This window comes from Esox lucius, chromosome 5 (assembly GCF_011004845.1).
Source record: "Esox lucius isolate fEsoLuc1 chromosome 5, fEsoLuc1.pri, whole genome shotgun sequence".
Classification (NCBI taxonomy): domain Eukaryota; kingdom Metazoa; phylum Chordata; class Actinopteri; order Esociformes; family Esocidae; genus Esox; species Esox lucius.
Window position 1 is genome coordinate 28164487 of NC_047573.1, and position 25420 is coordinate 28189906.

The 25420-nt window shown below is 40.4% G+C and overlaps 1 long non-coding RNA gene across 2 annotated transcripts; it reads right to left on the reverse strand.

Annotated features, from left to right (window-relative positions):
• LOC105007652 lies at positions 1-25207 on the reverse strand. Of its 2 annotated transcripts, none has more exons than XR_003781812.2 (5): positions 25003-25207; positions 10482-10715; positions 10197-10353; positions 4762-4821; positions 1-1524 (listed from the first exon to the last, which is right to left on the reverse strand). It is a non-coding gene; the product is annotated as an uncharacterized LOC105007652 (long non-coding RNA). The 2 variants fall into 2 exon arrangements; XR_004575745.1 differs by lacking the exon at positions 25003-25207 and adding an exon at positions 13408-13427.
• Between the last annotated feature and the right edge of the window lie 213 nt (positions 25208-25420).

Here is a 25420-nt window from a genome sequence, read left to right on the forward strand (position 1 = left end):
CTGATCATTTTGATATCAACTAAACTTAGCCAGGAATTTACACAGGAGATAAGTTGTAAGAGTGCAGCAACTGTGGGTAAATGCTTCAATCAACAAGAGCACCTGACAGGACATATGAGGACATACAGGGGCCATTTAAACATGCAATCAAACGGTCTTTATAATGATGAAAGTTACAGCAAATTCTTTATTAAGTTTCATTGAAATTGAAAAACGACAGTACAGGTAGAATATACTACAAAGCATAACTTTGTCTACAAATGACAGTTATGAAAGATTCCCAAATCTATGATCACACGTAAAATACTGAACAGATGTATGCTGAACATGAACCAAAGGTAAATGTTAATTAACCCTCTTGGGCATGGAGTTCACCAGAGCTTCAAAGGTTGCCACTGCTAAATTAGAAAATGTTCACTTAGGGGTGTACTCACATTTGTTGCCAGTGGTTTAGACATTAATGGCTGTGTGAGTTATTTTGAAAGGACAGCATATTTACGCTATTATACAAGCTGTACACTCACTACTTTACATTGTAGCAAAGTGTAATTTCCTCAATGTTGTCACATGAATAGATATAATCAAATATATGCAAAAATGTGAGGGGTGTACTCACTTTTGTGAGATACTGTATATGTACAAATATATTACTGTTGACAGATAAACAACCAGATCAAAACACTTACCATGTATCAAGAAGAAACTTCTGTTAAAATAGTTCAGCAGGGTTCTAGACACTGACTAAACTAAACTCCAAGATGATTGGTTCATTTCAGCTGTCAATCAACTCCCTTCACTGTTAAGGTGCATGTCTCGTTATGTGCTCATGTTCATTCAGGAACCAATAGCTCCGGTTATTCCACTTGATATGATTGAAACCTGTGTACATGAAAATGTGTAACTTTATCATGCTGTTCTATATGATATCTGTAATCTTAAATCAAACTTTAGTCACAGTTAATCATTCATACATTGATACCAGCAGACTGATAGATGGATCACTGAATAGGTGTCAGTATCTTCACAGATCCATTAAAAACATAGAACCCAGTATAGAGTGGCTGAGTGAATGTGGTCTGGACTCTGTGGAGGAGGGTCATTGTGTCAGAGACACTGTAGAAGGACAGAGTTTCTGCCCTGTGGTCCAGATGCACTCCTACTCTGGAGGAGCAGGGGACAGGGATATCAGTACTGGTATTGTTGTGGCTGAAACAACATCTGGATGTAGAGCAAAATAACACCCAGGACTGAACATTATTACCAAACCAACACTCATTACCATCTCCTTTCCTGTTGATCTCTTTATATGAGACGGCTACAACAACTTCTTTCCCACTCCTCACTACCTCCCAGTAACAGACTCCAGACAGACCCTCTCTACACAACACCTGTTTATAGGAGGTAAATCTGTCAGGATGGTCAGGATAGGACTGGACCTCATCACTCCATTTCACTTTCTGTTCCCCTCAGACAGACACAGGTACTGATTTGCTGTATTGGGATCCAATGTCAGCTGGCAGGAGTCTAAGAAGATGAAAAACAAAGTTAGTGACAGTGTCTCACTCTCTCTGTCTGTCTCTGTCTGTCTGTCTCTCTGTGTCACATACTCTGTGTACATTCTTAGAAACAAGGTTTCCAAAAGGGTTCTTCTTGAAGGGCTGAGGTTCTTCCCAGAACAATTTGCTTCTTAAAAACCCTTTTTTGAAGAAAGTGTTCAAGGGTTTTTTGTAAGACAAGGGTTTTATTAAGAACCATTTTAATCCAAAGACCCTTTTTGGATGAAAGAGTTCTTCAAGGATTGTTGAAATAATGGGTGTTAAAAAATGGGTGTTTAAAATGTAGATGTGGAATCCCCTCAATCAAGTCATTTTGTGTTCTAAAGTGTTTCAAAGAGAAACATTCAGGTCATCACATGTCCTCCTCTACAAAACAGGTGTGCCATATCAATAGGGATTAGTTTGGTGTCTCTGTAATTCGAATAACTACTCTTGATTACAAATTTGTTTACACCCCTAGACTCTGTCCACACATTGGACACGTTCGAGTGGATCTGATTTTCTAGATGTGCATCAACACTGGTCACCGACTTACAAAATGTGTTGCATTATGGGAATACAAACTGTCCGACTTGTGAATGCATGACCTTTGTGACTTCATGACAAGAACCATGAGATCAATGAATATGGCATGTTTACTGTTTTGGGGGTGTTACTAACTAGGGCTGGGTATCACCACAGATTTCCCAAATCGATTTGATTCTGATTCACAAGCTCCCAATTCGATTACATTACCGATCACATTTGATATCAGTTAGGTTAGGGATATTTCCGTTACAATACCAATTTTGCTTGGATATAAAAGAGATTCTCAGAGAACTTATGCTGTAAATTGTACAAGCAAGAAGCAACCCTCAAATATTTTTTATAATGGATCAGGTAAATGTATACATTAAGAATTGACCCCGAAAAAGTTACGTTGGAGTACTTTTTACTTAACATTGACAAATGACTTCGGATCTGATATTTTTGCAAACTGCATTGGCCTATCTGGTATTTCCACAATATTTCACCCGCATTTTGCATATATTACATATGCAAGGCCCTATAAAATCCATTATATTGTTTGGACAATTCTAATAAATGTTTCTGTGATTCCGTTCATACACAAACAACACAAAATAAAGACATTCTGAAGTATATTTCAGTAAGTGCTTTCAGAAAAGGTACTTGTACAATTCAGTGTAACTAGTAAACTTAAATTACATTTCATTTAAAGAGGAGGAGCTGGCAAAGCGAGCTCTTATTTTCAAACTCTCCTGAGTATTTTATACAATACATTCACTGCGGTGCTGAATAGTTTTTCCACCACAAAATAATCACTTTTACATTTCATTTTGTTTCGCTTTGATTATATTTTTCCAAAATAGTTTTTCATTTGAAAATATAATGAATACACCCTATATATACACACCGCAGACCTTTATTTTGAAGGCACAATAAGATTAATGTAATTCCTATTGTTGCTGCCTAATGTATAACGTTTCACCACAAACTTTTATTCTGAAGGCAAAATACGAAAACCGTGGTCTAATAGTTGCTGCTGAATCTCTAATGTTGCCTGCATGATGCAAATCAATTGTAGCTGACTGGAGTTATCGAGATTTGACAGCTAGCTACTTGTGGTTAATTGTGGCTCAGACTATAGGTGGCTCAGACGATAGGCTCCCATCTTTATATCGAATGTGACAGCCACTTACTGACTCTTCCACACAAACGTATGCATGCACAGACACAGTCAGTTTCGTTTTATCTGATGTCACTTGCTAGTTTGATACTCCAAACATCGGGTGCAGGATGTTGCTCTGCTCTGATGCTCGTGCAATAGTAAACTGCATGAATGTAAACTGTGCTCTGCTTGGTAAAATATTCAGTTTTTCTGTGGCGTGTTATGTTCTATTGCCTGGTACGTAAATCTTTACTTTGATTGTGACAAACATGTCTGCATAATATCAAAAGATTACTAGGTACTCTGACCATCTGTTCTTCTGTCTATACCAAGAAGGGTAACAGTCCTTTGTTTCTTAGGAATGTGGTCCTTGGGGGAAGTAAGGTCATAAGTAAACATTATGGCAGGAAGGATAAGATGACAGCCCTCCCTTTGGGTAAAACCTATGTGACACAAGACAGATGGGAAGCATCTTGCCACACCCCTTTTTACTGTAATAAATACGGACTGTTCATGTATCTACTGCAGAGACTCCTCTGATGATTATTTTGTAAGCGTTTGACGGGTCTCTCTATTTGCAAATAAACTGTTAATTATGCCAAGAGAATTTTGTCTCTGTACAACCTCCTTTAAGAGTTCTGATTGATGAAATTGCCATCACAGGCGGTGCATCACAAATTAGCATAAACATTAAAAACTAAACAAATATTTATTTAATTATTTCAGTTCCGTATTTGTCTGAATTCCGGGTTTATGTCTGGATTCCGCAACTGGAAATGATAGGACTCTACATATGGCTTTGCATTTGTCCAGTTCTTCTCTGTCTTCATAGTTTTTCTGCCTTTAGGCTTGGCGGTGCCTTCAGTGGTGCAACTTTTGCAATGTTGAATATTCTCAGCCTATCCATGAGATCTCGTTAACTGGGTTAAAGCTTCACGCATCCACTTGAAAAGGCATATATTAAAAGATTGAATTTGGGAATCGATATTAGACCACTCAAACAAAGATCGATTTTAATCTGAGAATAGATTATTTTAACCCAGCCCTATTCTTGGTATAACCCCTCAGGTGGGATCTTGTAAGCACCCTCTGAAGCTAAAAGGTTCTGGACAGAACCCCCAGAGGGGGTTCTGGGGGAAACCATCACACCATAGAAGGGTTCTCTGTAGAACCTCTCATCTGGGTTCTAGGTGGAACCTTTCACAGACAGTTCAAGGTATAACCCTTTATTTTGGGTTCTTGTTAGAAAACGGTTCTACCAGGAACCAAAAAGGGTTATCCTATGGGGACAAGCTGAAGAACCCAAAATGGTTCTGCTTAGCCTCTTTGTTTCTATGAGTGCATGTATGTGTGTGTGTGTGTGTGTGTGTGTGTGTGTGTGTGTGTGTGTGTGTGTGTGTGTGTGTGTGTGTGTGTGTGTGTGTGTGTGTATCTGTCTCTCCCTGTAAGATTGTAATTGCATGCAAAGAAACAAGTGTTTTTGTGCATGTCTATGGTTGTGTGTATGTTTACATAAAGGGCATTGTATTTCCTCACATTTTAAGAAATCCTCTCTGGTCTTGGGCTCAGCAGGTGGTCCAATCTGAACTGTAGTCACTATGGAGACAGACAGACTCATATATCACAGGTCCACATAATCTGTATCTACTAGTAATCTACATACAGGTAACTGGAGGGGAGATTAACTATTAGAAATACCAAGTAATAACAACTGGTTTAATCCCATTACCCATTTAAATATGGACTATAAGATACCAAGTACTAACAACTAGTTTAATATCATTACCCACATGAATATGGACTAATATAAGACACAGGGGTATTTCAGAAAGCAGGTTAATGAAAACCTAGAGTTAGTTGACTCAGAGTTGATGGAAACTCTGGTTTTACGGTTTCAAAGAGCCTGTTCATTGTTTCTCAGTTGATACGGCATTAGACTCCGTGAAGCCAACTAACCATGAGTTTGTCCTACACTTACACTGAAACACGCTGTCCGAATGTGTCAAATACTGCGCAGAAGTCTTCCTTCGGAAAAGTGATCAGACCCCACTTGGATGTTTAATCATTCTCTAATGATAATCTGTTTGAGCATTACCGTTTTTCTGCACAATCATTTATCTGAACAATATTCTAAGCCCTCATATGATTCCTATGTTACATTGTTGACATGCTCTCAGTTTGGAACTAATTCTTTGTATTGCAGTTTTCTGTATAACATCAGTGACACTGAGCATATGTCCAACGCAACCGTCGCTGTCGGCTGTCAGAGATGTGACTCTCGCACCGAAACATTTTCTCTACACTTTAGGAGGTCGGAACATACATTGCACTTATTTGATTAGAAGAAAGCCAGCATAAATAGATGACCTCACTTGGTCCAGACAAGCAAACTCAGCAGTGAAAACTGCACAAAAGCAACTTAACTTCCTGAGGAGACTCAAGAAGTTTGGCGTGTCTGTAAAAACTCTCACCAACTTCTACAGGTGCACCATTGAGAGCATCCTCTCAGGCTGCATAACTGGCTGATACGGCAGCCGCCCCCATCGCAAGACCCTCCAGTGGGTGGTGAAGTCTGGGGAGCGTGTCATCGGCTGCCATATCCACTCCGTACAAGGCATCTACCATACATGATGCCTTTGGAAAGCACGGAACATCAAAGACTACAGCCACCCAGGCTATGGTCTGCTCCCACTGCTGCCGTCTGGTAGACACTACCGGAGCATCGGAGCACTTCCAGACTGTTTTTTCCCCTCAGGCCATAAGGCTCCTCAACCAGCAACAATGATCTATGATCGTACTGATCACACATTAAAAATCCTAATGCTCAGATGGCTTTCTATTTACATTTGATTTACATTATAATATTATTTTCTATGTACCATTCATAGACATATTACACTCATTATATTTATAATATTCAATACTTCTACCCATATTGTTCATATCCCATCCTACTCTCTTTAAAATTGTTGCTAGTTTACATTTTATGTAAACGTTTTATTGCTATATTTTTGCTTTATATATTTCTTAATTCTTACTACGTTGATGTGTGTCATGTCACTCACAAGAATGTCACTGTTCAGAATGGCGCTTTGTAATTCAGTGCATTTGATAAATAAACTCTGAACTTCATATTAAACCCACACACACACACACATTATATAAAGAGTGGAAGACTCCAGATGTGAATAATATTTTTTCAATTAATAATCACGCATATTCTCTGTCAGCATTTTTCTGCCACTAGCTCACATTCTTTTGCTGCTGATACTTTATTACTTTTTTGAATATATACTCAATATATACTCATTCTGCATGTGCATTCATTAATATATCCAACTCCACTGGGAAGAAGTACAGGGTCTGAGATCTTTTTTCCTGTTGCCATGATGAATCCCGTTACCTGCGTTCCACGAGATGGCCTGTGCAAACCTGGTGGCCAACTACAAGAAACATCTGACCACTGTGATTGCCAACAAGGGTTTTGCCACAAAGTACTAAGTCATGTTTTGCAGAGGGGTCAAATACTTATTTCACTCTTTGAAATGCAAATCAATTTATAACATTTTTGACATAATTTTTTTGTTACTCTGTCCCTCACTGTTCAAATAAAACTACCATTAAAATTATAGAGTGATCATTTCTTTGTCAGTGGGCAAACGTACAAAATCAGCAAATACGTTTTTCAAATACTTTTCCCCCCACACTGTATACATGTTAACATACATTTCATGTAATCATTTTCAACACTATAAGCACTCATGTCAACCACATCCAGCTGAAATTTTGAATTTATATAATGAAGAATAACTCTATTTATTTGAAACTTCATAACTACAGGCCTGTGTAGTATGTATGTATCCTGGGCCAATTCCTCAAAGTTCTCATGATCATTTCAACTCCACGAGGTGAGATCTTGCATGGTGCCCCAGACCAAGGGAGATTGACAGTTCTTTTGTGTTTCTTCCATTTGCCAATAATTATTTTTGAGACCCAAAAAGAATTATCAAGACAAGAATGTCTTCTCTGGCTCGGGTGGTCCACTTCACATCCGATGCATGCTTTGTGGAGAATTGCCGCAACAACGTTTTCCAGAATCGTACCCGATGTTGCTATGATGATCTTTAAAACTTTTGGTGCAAGGCGTTTGTCCATTTTGTGGTTACTCTTGTCAGCATCTGATAGGTCTGATAGGTTAAGAGGTCCTAGCAGAGCTCCAAGCCGGTCAAGCCAATGGTAGTTTCTTGGTAGGTATAACGTTTGAGTCGAGGGGTCAGGGTCTGGGGCAGCATAGCCGGATTCAGCGCTGTCATCCAAGGCGTCACCCAGCCAGTCCTCAGCCTTGGGTTCTTCAAACTCCGGTTGGTTGTATTCTTGAGACGTTTCGTAAAGTCAGCCGACTGCTTGATAGTCACTGGCAGACTGTCCGTTCTTATGCTGTGTTGAGGACTGTGTTAGCTTAAGACAGGGCTTCAGGGTTGTACGTCAGTCGAACAGTGCACGGTCGCAGTCACACTCTAACACACCGACATTGTCAGGAAATTGTTACAATCTAACAGTCATACTGATGCATTCCTTGGATGACTTTAAACAACACATCTACCGTATTACAAGGGATATAAAAAGTCTACAAAATGCCAGGTTTTTGTAATGCAAAAGAATGAGACAAACATAAATCATGTCAGAACATTAATCAAGGCCCCGGTTCCAGCTGAAGAACATCAGCTCTAAAGCATGATGCTGCCACCACCATGCTTCGCTGTGGGTATGGTGTTCTTTTGGTGATGTGCAGTGTTGTTTTTGCACCAAACATACCTTTTGGAATTATGGACAAAAAGTTCAACCTTGGTTTCATCAGACCATAACACATTTTCCAACGTGCTTTTGGGGGACTTGATATTTGTTTCTGCAAACATCAGCCGGGCTTGGATGTTTTTCTTTGTAAGAAAAGGCTTCCGTCTTGCCACCCTCCCCATAGCCCATTCATATGAAGAATACGGGAGATTGTTGTCACATGTAGTACACAGCCAGTACTTGACAGAAATTCCTGCAGTTCCTTTAATGTTGCTGTAGGCCTCTAGGAAGCCTCCCTGACCAGTTTTCTTCTTGTCTTTTCATTGATTTTGGAGGGACATCCAGTTCTTGGTAATGTCTCTGTAATGTGCCATATTTTCTCCTCTTGATGATGACCGTATTAAATGTGTTCCATGGTATATCTAATGCTTTGGAAATTATTTTGTACCCTTCTCCTGACTGATATCTTTCAACAATGAGATCCCTCTGATGCTTTGGAAGCTCTCTGCAGACCATGGCTTTTGCTCTGAGATGCAACTAAGAAAATGTCAGGAAAATCCTACTAGAATAGTTGAACTATTCTATACCTGTTGGCAGGTGTGTAATGACTTCTATTTAACATGAGTTTGAATGTGATTGGTTAATTCTGAACACCAGGTTATTGTGAGTTTTTATTTAATTTTTTTCCCCCTCAAAAATGTCAGTTTGTTTTTCAATTGAATTGTTCACGTTATAGGTCACATTAAAAGGTGGAAAAAGTTCTGATGATTTATCTTTGTCTCATTCTTTTACATCACAAGAACCTGGCATTTTATCAGGGGTGTGTAGACTTTTTATATCCACTGTATGTGTGCCCTGTTTTGGCCCCAAATATTTATTTTATTTTTTGCTCCATAAACTAGCACTAAAGGTCATTTGATCAGTCAAACCCTGTTTAAACACCTCTTTGTTGAACTTGTTGTAACACTGATTGCCTGTGGGGTTAAACATTCCAGAACCCTGGTGCCCTTTTGATGAACAGGAAACATCTCACTCCATATTGTAACATCTTATGCCTGGATAATTTAACATCCCCAAACCCTGGTGCCCTATTGTTAAACATCAAAACATCAAAGAAGTTACAACCCCTAACATACCACCCCGGAACACACGTCACACCGGAGGTACCACCCCGGAACACACGTCACACCGGAGGTACCACCCCGGAACACACGTCACACCGGAGGTACCACCCCGGAACACACGTCACACCGGAGGTACCACCCCGGAACACACGTCACACCGGAGGTACCACCCCGGAACACACGTCACACCGGAGGTACCACCCCTGAACACACGTCACACCGGAGGTACCACCCCGGAACACACGTCACACCGGAGGTACCACCCCGGAACACACGTCACACCGGAGGTACCACCCCGGAACACACGTCACACCGGAGGTACCACCCCGGAACACATGTCACACTGGAAGTACCGCGAAAGTCCCACCCCTGTATAAGTAACACAGGAAGACGTTTTGGGGAAAGGACTACCAAACTGGAAGTCCTTTCCCCAAAACGGAAGTTCCGCTAACTGTCAATCAATCATCCAAAAGTGACACATCATGAGAAAATGAAGTGTACAAGATCTATTAAGTTACTGTTTTTTATTTTATTTACAACTACATATTACTCACATGCTCCCATCATTGTCATTGCTTGTCCTACTTTTTCCCTATGGATTTGCATCTTTCTTCAAAATGTTTGATTCTGGATATTAAAAATCATGACAAAAACTCAATATTTGCATATAAATGTACATGAGTTCCAGTGGTTCAGGCCAGTCTGTCATGGCTTTGATTTTGGTCACTGACTAGAACCAAGATGTTATGGTGACAATGACTGTTGACAGATGACAGATCTCTACTTGATAACTACATTGATTCAGTGAAGATATTGAGGTCATTCATACTCTTCTGTTCCTCTCCTTCTGCTCCTCCTCTTTTGGTCCTTTAGTCCTCTTTTGTATTACAACGTACTGTCTATGGAACATTTTTGTTTAGTCTAATTGTTACCCACACAGACAATTCAGATATTACAATAATCTACTGATATTGTGTTGTTGCTGTCATATATGAATGTCATTTCATAATGTCCTCCCAAAAATAATATTAGCTGAAAATAATTTTGACCAACCTTCCCCAGATATCCTGTCCATTTCCTTTTTGCATACATCCTGTATTTGATGTTTCAGTTCAGAGACTGATTTCTTGACATGCTCAAAGGAGATATGTGGATAGACAGTACTGGGTAAGACCTCAGATCCAGGAGAGACACAGAGAGACTGGAAACTCTACAGAGAGGGAAAGAAGCAATAGGTTTTGACATACAGACAGTGAATTATGTTCCAGTCCATTTCACTGGTAAAGAAGTAAAGAGAGCTCCATTACAGAGTATTGTAAGGTAAGTTAGTGATATCACCTGGAGGAAATGGATGTGATCCTCTGTGTGTGAGAGCTGCTTCAACTCAACATCTCTCCTCCTCAGCTCAGCAACCTCCTGCTCCAGTTGTTCCAAGAGTCCTTCAGCCCGACTCACTTCAGTCTTCTCCTGAGCTCTGATCAGCTCCTTCAACTCAGAGCGTCTTTTCTCAATGTAGCAGATCAGCTCAGTAAAGATCCTCTCACTGTCCTCCACTGCTGCCTGTGCTGAGTGCTGTTAGGACACAGGGAGAGAAGGGGGTCCATTATAAGTTAATTCACTCTGTTATCACCAGGATTACAGACAGCAAGTAAATATAAATGTTTAGATACACTAATCCATTCAGTGGGTGTGTCCAAACTTTGATCGGTACTCTACTGTATATGTATATAGGCGGCCAAAAGTCTGGAATAATGTACAGATTTTGCTGTTTCTGATGGAAATTGGTACTTTTATTTACCAAAGTGGCATTCAACTGATCACAAAGTATAGTCAGGACATTAATGTTGTAAAAAACAGCCCCATCACTATGTGAAAAAAATCTAAAAAAAAAAAAATCTAATTTTCAATCTAGCCATGTGCCATTTCCAGCAGCCATCACGCCAACACCACGCCAACACCTAAGTAATCATGCTAAATCACTAATTTGCTAACCCATTATATCAAACACAGCTGAAAGCTATTTAGTTTATCGGTAACACTTTAGAATACTGTATCTTACTTAATGCATAGTTCATAAGGAATTATTGCAGAACTAATAAGTATTTATCTATGAACACTTCAGTAACTACTATTAACTACTAAGGAACATGTGTTAACTAATCAGTATGTAATATCGAGTTTTTTATTGTGTTAAGTAACAATTAACTAATTAATAACTACTGAATTTAGTCATGCCTCCCAAATAACTACTAATAAGTATTTACAGTTGGCATATATAGTCGGTACATATAGTTGGTACATATTATCACTCTGATATCAGATCCTTGGCCACCATTTTAGAACTAGACGGATAACAGTGGGAATGTCGTATTTTGAACATAACTGTGAGTACCTCTAGTTTGTGGTACAGGGCCAATATACTACAGATTAAGGCTTTACTTTAACCATCGTTTAACCAGGCAGGTTGATTATGATCCAGTTCCTTTCATATCAACCACCTGGGGAAATGTTACAGGGGAGGCAGAAGCAATTAGGATGAACTGTCTTGATCAGGGACTGACTGACATAGATACAGTATCACCTTGACGTTTGGGGATCAGAACCAGGGACATTTCAGACATTAGTTAGAGTCTCTACACAACTCTGCATTACATCGCTTGTAAAAGCATCCCTTACCCATGTCCATCTGCAATACACCAAACCCTCTTATTCCTTAAACAGATTCTTACCGAATTCTACTGATTCTAGTCAAAGCATGAGGATTACATTAGTGGTGTAAAATTGTTAAGGTAAAAAAGGAATACTTAAGGTAAGTTGCAGAGATTGCTATAACAAACACACACACAAACCAAATATTATTTCTTATCAAACACAACATATATGTTTGAACCTATATTGTGGAGTTCCCATCTAACTTGTTTCTCAGTCCTTTCTGATGCAGCTGAGACTGTATCGTGTCCTTTATTTTCATCCATTGTACAGAATAGACAAATACACTGCTGATCAGTACGACAGTAAATCTCCAGTAGTTTGTCAGTTGATCTTCTCCTGTAGTTGTTTGGAGGCTTTGACCAACTTGTGCCTTTTAAAGGCAGGAGATTCATAGTGAGGCTGGAGGTGAGTCTCACAGTAAGAGGCCAGACACACCAGACAGGACTTAGCAGCTTTCAGTTTTTTCCCAGTGTGTTTCTGCAAGTGCTAGCACTTGGTCCTCCAGTCCTGCCGCGCCAGGTTCAGGTGAAAGCTTTGATGGTGGTGGACTTGATTCCATCGAGTGCACCGAGGGAACAGCATCGGTAATCAGCATCACATGGTCCTTACTCCGAAATCCCATCCGAGACTCCAATAAATCTCCAGGTCTATAACTCTCCGGAGTGAAATGAGCACCACAAACGGCCGAGTGTGTGGTGACAGACGTGGCAGTGAAGTCTGCTCTCTTCACCTGCACAAAACGCACCCAAAAACGAAAGCCCTTTCTTTTCCTAGAAGGAAAATGATGTACACGATTTCCAGACAGGTTGGAATTTGTGCAACCAGCACAAACACAATAACTTACCATTATGACTTGACTTCTCTAAAACTTTATATCTCGCTCTCTGTAGACTGAGAAGCCGAGCGGGAGCACAACCTATTGTTTACCTCTGCCTACGTCATATGACGCGTTGCTAGCGGGAAAGGCGTATTTCAGAACCTAGCTTAAAATGGGCACTCTTTTATCAAAATTTCTGCTTTAGGGTTTGTGTAACAGCAATTTCTACTCATGTGTTTTTAAAAGACCTCTTCAGACAACATTAAGTATTAATTCAGTTATGAATTCAACCTGCACGTTGCTCTTTAAGTAATATTCTACTTTTCTGAGATACTGAATTTGGGATTTTCATTAGTTGTCACTTAATCATCACAATTAAAATAAATAAACATTTAAAATAGATCAGTCTGTGTGTAATAAATTAATATAATATACAAGTTTCAATTTTTGAATGGAATTACTGAAATAAATCAACTTTTTGATGATATTCTAATTTTATGACCAGCACCTGTAAGTAAGGATTGTGGTAATCGCTTGACCTATGAAGTTTGTGATAAACAACATCCCATATCTGGAAAACTAATGTGGAGTCAGAACATTCTTATGAGCCACTTAGAGTTAAATCATCAATTACATCTCAGACGTGGACATACAGGGGCCGGAAAGGACAGCCGAACTCTTTCCATTGTTCCGGTACAGGTCAAGTCCACTAAAGGAAAAAAACTTCATACAGACCTATGCATTTTTGGACCCTGGAAGCTCAGCTACGTTCTGTTCAGAGGAGCTTGTGGAACGATTGATGACAGATTTTCTCTTGAAAACGATGGGTCAGGAAAAGGTTGTTCCAGCATACTCCGTACATGGATTGGAGGTGTCTGGCTTGGAGGAAAACAACTTTTATGTTCTCCCAGAAGTCCTTGCACAGAAGAAAATGCCAGTCACTATAGACAACATTGTTACTGCTGCAGATGTTAAAAGGTGGCCTCATTTGTCAAACGTTTATATCCCCATCTTAAAGGCCAATGTTGACATGTTGATAGGAACCAACACTCCCAAGTTATTGGAACCATGGGAAATTGTCAACAGCTGTGGAGGTGGCCCATAGGCTATAAGAACAATGTTGGGATGGGTCATCAATGGTCCTTTAAATGGAAATGGCAACAGTGTCAACATGGAGCTTCCTTCTGTGGTGGTAAATAGGATTTCAGTATCCAACTTGGAGCTCATGCTGAACAATCAGTACAATCATGATTTTAATGAAAAGATTTCAGAAGACAGATGTCTAGGGAAGATCGCAGATTCATGGAAATCTAAAGGATATTCACCAACTATTGGGTCACAGTTGTCGAAATCATTCACTCTCTGCATTGAGAAGGAAATATTGGATAACAACTAAAACAAACTCGGCAGTGAAGAAAATCATAGCTGAATGCAGCTTTTGCAGATGCTACAATGGGAGAGCTATGGAGCAAAAGATGGCAGACCTTCCGATGGAGAGAATAGTCCCAGATCAACCTCCATTTACCAATGTTGGAGTGGACTAATTTGTTCCGGTTGAAATAAAGAAAGGAAGAACAACTTGCAAACGATATGGAGTAATATTTACATGGCTTGTAGAGCAGTTCATTTAGAGGTGGCAAACTCACATGAGATGCCTGCATCAATGCATTACGACGGTTCATCAGCAGGAGGGGTCAAGTTGTCCATATCAAATCGGACAACGAGACCAACTTTGTTGGAGCGAAGAGAGAGAGTTGAGAGGGGTTTGACTGCATTCAATCATGAGCAAATTCAAAGAGCTCTCATTCCAGCTGGATTTGAATGGAGTTTCAATCCCCCGGTGGGATCTCATCATGGTGGTGTTTGGGAGCGCATGATACGAATGGTACGCCGTATTCTCAGATCATTGTTGAACCAGCAGACCTTGGATGATGATGGACTCCACACTATTCTGTGTGAAGTGGAGGCTATTCTTAACGATCGTTCTATTACAAGGCTATCTGACGATCCAAACGATCTGGAACCTCTCACACCAAATCATCTCCTGCTGCTAAAGGGGAAACAAGCATTGGCACCTGGTCTTTTTGAACATTCCGACATGTACATGAAATGGCGATGGAAACAATATCTCGCAGATTTGTTTTGGAGGAGATCAGGGAGTTTCTGCTATTGCACAGGAAAGACAAAAGTGGAACCAAAGAAAGAGGAGCCTAGTTGCTGGAGATGTGGTAGTCATCATGGACTCCACAGCTCCACGTGGATCTTGGCTTCTTGGCAAAGTGCTGGAGGTTCATCCTGACAAAAGGGGCCTGGTATGTTCTGTCAAGCTACAGACAAAAACCAACATTATTGAGAGACTTATAACTAAGCAGTGCTTAATCAAAGAAGGGTAGATTGATTAATGGTGATTTACATATGTATGGGTTTTAATGTTTTGCACTTGTGGCTCTTCTATTGTTTGTTTTGAATAGTAATGTCTGCCTGCCATTTCCAATTAGGGGCTGGTGTGTAAGAGCCAATTAGTGCCCTTTGTATAAATAGGAACCAATCTTTGGTTCCTCAGGGTGCAACCCGGAAGCACATACAGTTTATGACCACATACACATGCGCTCACCACCCACGGACATATACACACACCACACAAGCGTACATACAAGCAGTAATTTGTCTGGACTACTAACTAATATCTCATGGAAATAAATGGAACCAATGGTGTTAACTGCATATATGACTTGGACTTTCATTGATCAAAAAAGGTTAAAAGTGCGTCAATTACTCTATCCGTGGAACAGCACCTCAGGGGCTTAAAGCTTGGGCTTAGCCTCTACAAATGGTGTATGTCAACTAAGTTATGTGCTGGCTTTCAGAAAATGTTTAGTTGGTTTTGCCGTTTTTCCCGTTGGAATGACTGGATTTTACATTCAAATATGTGCTTTTTGAGGTGTAAATAGGTTTTAGCCGGCGAATAGGCAATTAGGCATGGCCATTTCTGTACTTTCAACTGAACAAACATGCTAGTTTGCGACCTGTTTTTTGATATGACATTGATCCAAACATTTCCATGCATACTTTTGTTTCAGCTGTACAAAAAGAGCGAAGATAGGGGAGAAGATCCTCTGCCCTGGAGATCTAGCATACCTCAAGGCAGCCATTGCGTCTCTGATATCAGATGAGAGTGGCAACGAAGACAAAACATCATTGAGGTTTTGTCACCGAAGTGGCTGTCTTCCAAACCTACTCGCGTCATTCAGCAATATCAAAGGGCTAGATGATAACCGAAAAAAGGGAAAGGATCCCAGGTCCAGCCACACCAGAGTGAGACTTGGGAGGGAGAGCACTAGAGAACCACCAAGCCAACCTTCCAACGAGAGGTATTTGCAGTCTCAAAGAAAACCATTAGTAACACACTACGCCGTCATGGAATAAAACCCTGCAGCGCACGCAAGGTCCCCCCGCTCAAGCCAGCGAATGTCCAGGCCCGTCTGAAGTTTGCCAATAACCATCTGGATGATCCAGAGGAATGGGAGAAGGTCATGTGGTCTGATGAGACAAAAATAGGGCTTTTTGGTCTAAACTCCACTCGCCGTGTTTGGAGAAAGAATAAGGACACACACACACAAACAATGTCTTCTTGCAGAATGTATGGACTGTATGTATCACATGTCCTACCATTGTCCTAGTTGTTGTTTCATGCATTCCATGCATTTCGTTAAGCTTTCTTCATATTTGTGTGTCTGTAGTGCAGTGCTCAACCAATAGACTCTGCATTGCAGTTTCCGGTTTACTTACTAATGCTCATCCGCATTAGTAAACACCTAAACTCATAACAAGATGAGTGATGCTGTTGTACGGGAAAAAATATATATAACGTACGTGACTCATTTAAGTTTCAAGATACAAGTGGGGCATCATTTTAATCAGGAGAATGTCCTGATTAAAATGCGCATTTCAATGACTTCAAACGCTAGACTAGAAATAGTCAGAAAAGGCGATTTTTTTATATACTTCCACGTAATGCAGGTTTAAGCGCAATTAATACCATATAGGACCAGATGTTTACTTCCTATATCAGTTGTTATTTTTCAGTTTCGTTGTGAAATGAGGTTGCAGTAGTAAAATAAAAGAGGAGACCTGTTTTGGTGCTTTTTTGAGGCTATGGAATTTTAAGCTTCATTCAGGTTAGAAGAGGCTGAACGAAGGTTCGTTTCAATTCACTTGCTATGGGGACATGCTAGCGTTCCAGCTGAGCCAGCGTTCTTTTGCTGTTCTTAAGGCTTGAGTAAATTTTTATGCGTTCTATTGTCCTGCCTAATACTACACTAAAAAGGAACACGTCGCTAACTAGCTTAGCCGACTACTTACCCTCGTAGTTGTGCAGATAACTCGATACGTAGTTTGAATGCCTTGTTCCGCTTGCTAGTTGGAGCAGGGGACCAGGCATCAACAATTCGATGGACATCACTAATGCTTATTTTAGGCAGGTCTTGGAGACATCTACTAAAAACTGAAATTTTGGGCGACGTGGGTGATCACCTTATGTAAACCGGAAAATGATATGCCGACATCTGGCTAAAACGGAAGTTCGTCCATACGCTTGTGCACAGAGCCTATAGGGACCAGGAGTCAATAAAAATCTATGATGTTATGGATAACTAAATTGCAAAAAGATACCAGGAGAGTTGTGATTGTGTGTGTGAATGGATAATAACAGATAACTTTAGGCAATCCGGCCCCTGTGTGTGATGTGTTATCAATTAAAAAAACCTGAGTTGTAGTGATAGGCATTCTGTGTCTTCTTCATGGAGCTGGCTTATTTGTTTTGGCAAATGGCTTTTCATTCATAATGCTTAAGAAAAAAAAAAAGAAACGTGTCAAGTGTCAAATGTAGACTACAAATATGTTAGATCATGCAAATTCGATGAAATCAGCTGAAAACAAAGTGACTAATTAAATAGTGTACACTGAGGATTCTGATTGCCTTAGCAATTAAACTAGTGAAAACCTAAATATTAATTTAATGGAAGAGAGCTGTTATATATTTTTTTAATGTTGCACTATGCTCCTCCCGGTGGGACGGGAAGGTGTTCCGGACACGCTGTAGGGACTATGTCTCCCGGCTGGCCTGGGAACGGAATATATTTCGTATATACCAGCTTGTTACTACAGTTTAATAACATGTTAACGTTATGTTGCTGTAACATAGTGTGGAAGGGGTACATGGGATACATCAGATATGCTATGGGTTGGAAGCGGGAGCGGGGCATGCACTATGCAAGATATTTTACAAGATTAATGTGTGTAAAAGATGGTGTGCAAGAAAAACACGGCCCTTTTCAAGTTCGGTGGGAGAAGAGAAAGGGGACGACAGAGTACTAGCATTGAAGTCACACATCATTCACCGAAACGTTTCAGGATATCGCTGCGTGGACACCAGTCTCAGTATATGTGAATTTCCAGCACGATGAGATGAGTTGGTTTGTTTCTGGTGTATTAATTTGTTGAATACATTACGTTACATTCTCATGTGCCGGGTAACCGGAGAGTTGTGTGTTGGAAACTTTGTGACTAGTTGTGATTTTGGATTGGATAGTGTGGGTTTTGTGAGGAACTGTTTGAAGGGGTATTGCCCCGACAGCCTGTATAGGTCTGGGAACGGTATCCCTGAGCAGGTCTCAGCAAACTCAGTAGATTGATTCGAAGTGGAAAGGTAGTCGGGTGGTGAGTTTTCTGTAAAGGAAAAACTTTCAGTGAACCTTGTTTAAATGTTACATTCTCACACAGGTGGGGATACCTTAAACTCAGAGTCAGCCCATGCCCAGGGGAGTGGATGGGGGTGGGGATGCCTCAAACTCAGAGTCAGCCCATGCCCAGGGGAGTGGATGGGGGTGGGGATGCCTCAAACTCAGAGTCAGCCCATGCCCAGGGGAGTGGATGGGGGTGGGGATGCCTCAAACTCAGAGTCAGCCCATGCCCAGGGGAGTGGATGGGGGTGGGGATGCCTCAAACTCAGAGTCAGCCCATGCCCAGGGGAGTGGATGGGGGTGGGGATGCCTCAAACTCAGAGTCAGCCCATGCCCAGGGGAGTGGATGGGGGTGGGGATGCCTCAAACTCAGAGTCAGCCCATGCCCAGGGGAGTGGATGGGGGTGGGGATGGGGAGGAATGGAGCACAGTGAGTAGGCCTAAAACAAAACACAGAAGACCGCAAGGGTATAATTCTCAGGATAGTGATATGGAAAACCCACAGGTTAAAGCAACAAGGCCTGATCCAAACAGAGATGAGGGATTTAAAGTTCCGATTAAAGTAAAAGGAGGGGTTGGATTTTCTACAGTCAGTCCCCTTAAATTGACAAATGAACTAAAAAAAGGGATTGGTGACATAGTGCATGCCTCTGTTCTGCAGAATGGAATGATTTCAATTACAGGTGCTGGTCATAAAATTTGAATATCATCAAAAAGTTGATATATTTAAGTAATTCCATTCAAAAAGTGAAACTTGTATAATGTATACAAGAATTCCACACAGACTGATATATTTCAAGTGTTTATTTCATTTAATTGTGATGATTATAACTGACAACTAATGAAAACACAAAATTCAGTATCTCAGGAAAATTTGAATATTACTTAAGACCAATACAAAAAAATTATTTTTAGAAATGTTGGCCACCTGAAAAGTATGAACATGAAAAGTATGAGCATGTACAGCACTCAATACTTAGTTGGGGCTCCTTTTGCCTGAATTACTGCAGCAATGCGGCGTGGCATGGAGTCGATCAGTCTGTGGCACTGCTCAGGTGTTATGAGAGCCCAGGTTGCTCTGATAGTGGCCTTCAGCTCTTCTGCATTTTTGGGTCTGGCGTATCGCATTTTCCTCTTCACAATACCCCATAGATTCTCTACAGGGTTAAGGTCAGGCGAGTTTGCTGGCCAATTAAGAACAGGGATACCATGGTCCATAAACCAGGTACTGGTAGCTTTGGCACTGTGTGCAGGTGCCAAGTCCTGTTGGAAAATGAAATCTGCATCTCCATAAAGTTGGTCAGCAGCAGGAAGCATGAAGTGCTCTAAAACTTCCTGGTAGATGACTGCGTTGACCTTGGACCTCAGAAAACACAGTGGACTAACACCAGCAGATGACATGGCACCCCAAACCACCATTGACTGTGTAAACTTTACACTGGACTTCAAGCAATGTGGATTATTTGCCTCTCCTCTCTTCCTCCAGACTCAGGGACCTTGAGTTCCAAAGGAAATGCAAAATGTACTTTCATCAGAGAACATAACTTTGGACCAATCAGCAGCAGTCCAGTCCATTTTGTCTTTAGCCAAGGCGAGACGCTTCTGATGCTGTGTCTTGTTCAAGAGTGGCATGACACAAGGAATGCGACAGCTGAAACCCATGTCTTGCATACGTCTGTGCGTGGTGGTTCTTGAAGCACTGACTCCAGCTGCAGTCCACTGTTTGTGAACCTCTCCCACATTTTTGAATGGGTTTTGTTTCACAATACTCTCCATGGTGCGGTTATCCCTATTGCTTGTACACTTTTTTCTGCCACATCTTTTCCTTCCCTTCGCCTCTCTATTAATGTGCTTGGACACAGAGCTCTGTGAACAGCCAGCCTCTTTAGCAATGACCTTTTGTGTCTTGCCCTCCTTGTGCAAGGTGTCAATGGTCGTCTTTTGGACAGCTGTCAAGTCAGCAGTCTTCCCCATGATTGTGTAGCCTACAGAACTAGACTGAGAGACCATTTAAAGGCCTTTGCAGGTGTTTTGGGTTAATTAGCTGATTAGAGTGTGGCACCAGGTGTCTTCAATATTGAACCTATTCACAATATTAAAAATTTTCTGAGATAATGAATTTTGGGTTTTCATTAGTTGTCAGTTATAATCATCAAAATGAAAAGAAATAAACACTCAAAATATATCAGTATGTGTGGAATGAATGTATACATAATACAAGTTTCACTTTTTGAATGGAATTACTGAAATAAATCAACTTTTTGATGATATTCTAATTTTATGAACAGCACCTGTATGTGTCCAATACATAAGCATCCAAAACAAACGCCTTTTTCCTTTAGAAAATGTGCTTCTTACCTTTAAATTGTTGGCATTTCTCTAAAGGATGAGCACGTGTATAGCAATGACAAGACAAGCTCTCCTTCTTAAGGCAATTTGCTGGAGTTTTGTTCTCATTGTTTTCAATTAGGATTACTGTAGTAGCAAAACTGCTGCTTGCTTTCATTCTGCTCGTTGACTGTGGTTTAAACTTGTTGGAAGCATTTAAGCCGATAGCCTTTTGTAGTAGGTTTACACCCTCAATATCTCCAAAGATTGGGTCTGACAAGATTCTTACATGTCTTTCAAGAAATGCAACAATGTTTGTGGAAGGAGCTCTGTCATTTGAGGCTCCCCAAATGTCATGAGCTTTGGCTCTCCATCATTCCCTGAGCTTGAATGGCAGTCGGGAAGGCTCTCAAAATTAAAACTGTGCTTGGTAAGGGAGTGGAGGTGTTCAAGCCAAAACTAAACACAGAGGTAAAAGGAGTGATGTATAATGTGCCATTGGACATTTCTGAGCAAGAGATATTGACTAGTTTGAAAGGTAGTGATGTTGTAGCTGTAAAACGTATTGGTAGAAATGAGAATGGTAGAGGAACCATCCCTATCCTTCTGTCCTTTAAAGACGATGTGGTACAGAAGAGGGTCATGTTGGGTTTTATGAGCTACCCAGTAAAAGAGTATGACAGACCCCCTTTGAGATGCTTTCAGTGCCAGAGCTATGGGCATGTGGCAGCTGTGTGTAATGGAAAGAGAAGATGTAGACAATGTAGCAAGGAGCATGATGGGAAAGATTGTAATGAACCTGTGAAATGTTGTAACTGTGGGGGTGAACATCCAGCTTCCTTCAGGGGGTGGCAAAACTATATCAAAGCAGAAAATGTGGAGAAAATGAAAAAAGAGGGGAAGATATCTTATGCTGATGCAGTGAGAAGGGTGGAGTGTAAGCGTGAGGTTAATCAAGGTCAAGGTGAGGTCAAAGCAAAAGATCTAGCAAAGGGTCATGCTTTTACTGACAACTGTTGTGATTAGCAAGAAAGGACTACTGGCATTCATGGTTGAAGCAATGTGGAGAGTTAAAATGGTGGCAAACAAAAAGTCAGATGTGGCACAGGAAATTGCTTCTGCTGCAAAAAAACTTTTGGGTTTTAAGTGGATCAATCCAAAGGAATTGTGGGAATTTACTTAAACTCAGGACAGTGCAGATCCAAGACCAAATGGGAGTCAACAGAGAGTCGACAATGAGGAAGAGGAAATGGACAGCAAACATGAAGACTATGATGGTGATTAGTGTATTTTGTATTATGTTTTACATGCTAGGAGTCTTATTGCGAATGTGCAAGAGTTTAAACACTTCATAGACTGTCTTGGAGAAAAACCTGATATTTGTATTGAGGAAACGTGGTTGAATCCGAGATTAGATTTTAGAATACCGGGGTACAAATGTGAAAGGAAAGATAGGGAGAATATAACAGGAGGGGGTTGTGCTACATTTATTAGAAATGGGATTCAGTATGGAAGAATTGAAATAAAAACAGTGTTAGAGTGTGTTATTACAGAAGTTTGGACTGATCGAGGGAAAATCTCTATTGTAAATGTATATAATCTGTGCATTAAGCTAGAAGAGAGTTACTTTCAGGAAAATGTAGATGAGATTTGTGTACCGGGGATTTGGGTTGGGGAATTTAATGCTCATAGTGAATTGTGGGGAGGTGAGAAGAGAGACAAATTGTAGAAGATTTTATAGATAAAAATAATTTAATTGTGTTAAATGATGGTCGTCCAACATGGTTTAGTATAAATCGGTCAATGTCATCTTCCATAGATATTACGATTGTATTGGCAGAGTTAGCATCGATCAGTAGGTGGGAGACAATGGATCTATATACAGTGGGTAGTGATCATGTGCCAATAATTAGTCAAATTGGTAGGTGTCTGCTTGAGGAGCCAGTTCAAAGCTCCCTGCGGCTTAATTACAAAAGAGCTAACTGGATCAAGTTTGAGGATCAAGTGAATATGGGAGTATCAATGATAGATAGTGAAAAAGGAGTAGATGATTGGAATAGGTCTCTTAGCGAAGTGCTGTGGGGTGCAGCAGTAAAGAGTATCCCTAAGAAAAAAGTATGAGTAAGAGGAGTAATGGTACCGTGGTATGTAGAATGTAATTTGGCGGTCCGGGATAGGAATCGGGCACATTTAAATTTATGGAAACATCTATTAGAGAATTGGGCTGTTGAATATAAGAGGCTTAGAGCTAAGGCCAGACGTGTAGTTAAGGAAGCAAAGAAGCAAAGCTGGAAGATGCTCTGTAATAAATTAGGCCCGGATTCGCCCTTACAAAAGATGAGGAACCTAGTTCATAGAATGAAAGGTATCTTTCAGCTGACAGAAATTCCTGCCCTCCACTGTGATGGGGATGAAGCTGTAAATAATAAAGGGAAAGCAAGTATGTTGGTCAAGTAATTCAAAAAAGTACACAGCTCCAAAAATGTAGATGACGCAAACAGGAGAAGGAGATATATCAATAACAAATATGGCTAAATTGCTGACTGTGATAATTCTGATGATATTAATGTATTTTTTTGTAGAAGAAGTACAAAAAGCTATTACTCAGGGTAAAGATACCTCGCCTGGTAGGGATGGGTTGGGATCACAGTTATTGAAAAATTCTGGTAATTTGGTTGGATAAGAAGTTATTGCCCTAATTAATAATGTATGGGAGAGTGGATGTCTTCCTAAGGAGTGGAAACATGCTGTAAATATTCCCATTGGAAAACCAGGGAAAAAAACAGATAACCCTAGTTCGTATAGACTTATTGCATTAACCTGTGTGTTATGTGAGATTATGGAGCGCATGATTACAGACACACTTGTGGATAAGCTGAAGAAAAGTGGATATTTTGTGGAATATCAGAGTGGATTTAGGCAGGGGCGGTCCACAATGGATGATGTTTTAGATTTAGATATTGACATTAAAAAAGCCATTGCAAATATAGAAGCCGTTGTTGCAGTGTTTCTGGACATTGAAAAAGCTTATGATATGCTTTGGAAGGAGGGGTTGCTTATTGCACTTTATGATGCAAGAATCAGAGGAAGAATGTTTAGCTGGATTAAGACTTTTTTAAGTAATAGGACGATTCAGGTAAGGGTGGGAGGGGAATTATCAGAGGAGCTTGGGATAGAGAATGGCACCCCTCAAGGTAGTGTTATTAGCCCGGTTCTTTTTAATGTGCTAGTTAATGGTATGTTTAGTAGAGTGGGAAAAGAATTTCGGTTTTCACTATTTGCAGATGATGGGGCCCTCTGGAAGCGAGGGAGGAACCTGTCCTATGTTTTTGGTCAAATTCAAACTGCTTTGGAGAAGGTATCTCCAAAATGCATGGTATTTGGACATAAGAAAAAAAATGCCAACACAGCTGATACAAATATATAGTACGACTATTGATTGAGTAAAACATTTTAAATTCTTGGGGATGTGGTTAGATGAAATGCTGACATGGAAAAAGCATATTGAGATGGTTTCATCTAAGTGTGGGTGTTCGGTTCTTTAAGAATCTCCCCACCGAACGGGGCATCAGGAGAGGACACGTTGTTATGACTCGTTGTGGTTTTTTATTTAAACTGATTGATTTTCCACAAACAGCTAATTAGTCCACAAATAGCAGGTTATAAACCTGTAGAAATACAAAGGCTATAGTATAAACAACAACATTAGCCACATAATATACCAAATTCTGAACATACTAATATGAATAGAATATACATTTCAATATAGTCAGTATTATAAATATTATAATATACTTAGTGTTTAAAAATGACTAAACACAGCACATTTCTCTAAACACAGAAATATACATCAATGTAAAACACATCAAATGTACAGCAATGTCAATGTTACATATTGAACTAATAGCCCAAAACCACAAAGGTGTATATTGGTCTAAAGTGAATACAGTGAGTGTAGTTGCTGTGCATAGCAATCCATTACCAAAGTAAAGCGATTGACTACATTACCCATTCAGCACCGCAACCAGGAAGTAACTCGTGTGACAGTAAAACGCTCCAATTTCAAACATTTACTAGAATATAGTCACGGATATATCGAGCTGACAGCGTTGAACATCAGACCGCAAATAAGGTTTTATCAGCGTGACCAACGTAACAGTTATCAAGCATACAAGCCGCACATACATAACCGCAGCACAGTAGCAGCGCAACAGACAAACAAACCTAAAACGTAGCTCAATGTAGAGAAACAACAGCTTACCGGTGGCGCATCTCTCCTGACGAGACATGTCAAAACCAATGCTCGCTCCCGCTTATAGCCCGTGCTTATTCAGTACTGGAGTTGAAACGCGGATTTTACTGGTCCACGTTTCAACTCTTGACTGGCCCGTGCTCTAATCAGGTAAGTGAACCTCCCACCTAGTTACCTGCGTTACATTGCTGTTGAACACCCGTGACGTAGTAAACGCTACAGTGGGGAAATGATTAATGTTCTAAAGTGTGTGGCTGGTTCTGATTGGGGGGCTGATAATGACACTATGATGATGATATATAGAGCAATGATAAGATCAACTATTGATTATGGCTGTATGGTATATGGGGCAGCAGCCCCTTCACTGATTGGTCAACTTGATATAGTCCAAGCAAAAGCTCTTAGAGTGTGTAGTGGGGCATTTCGT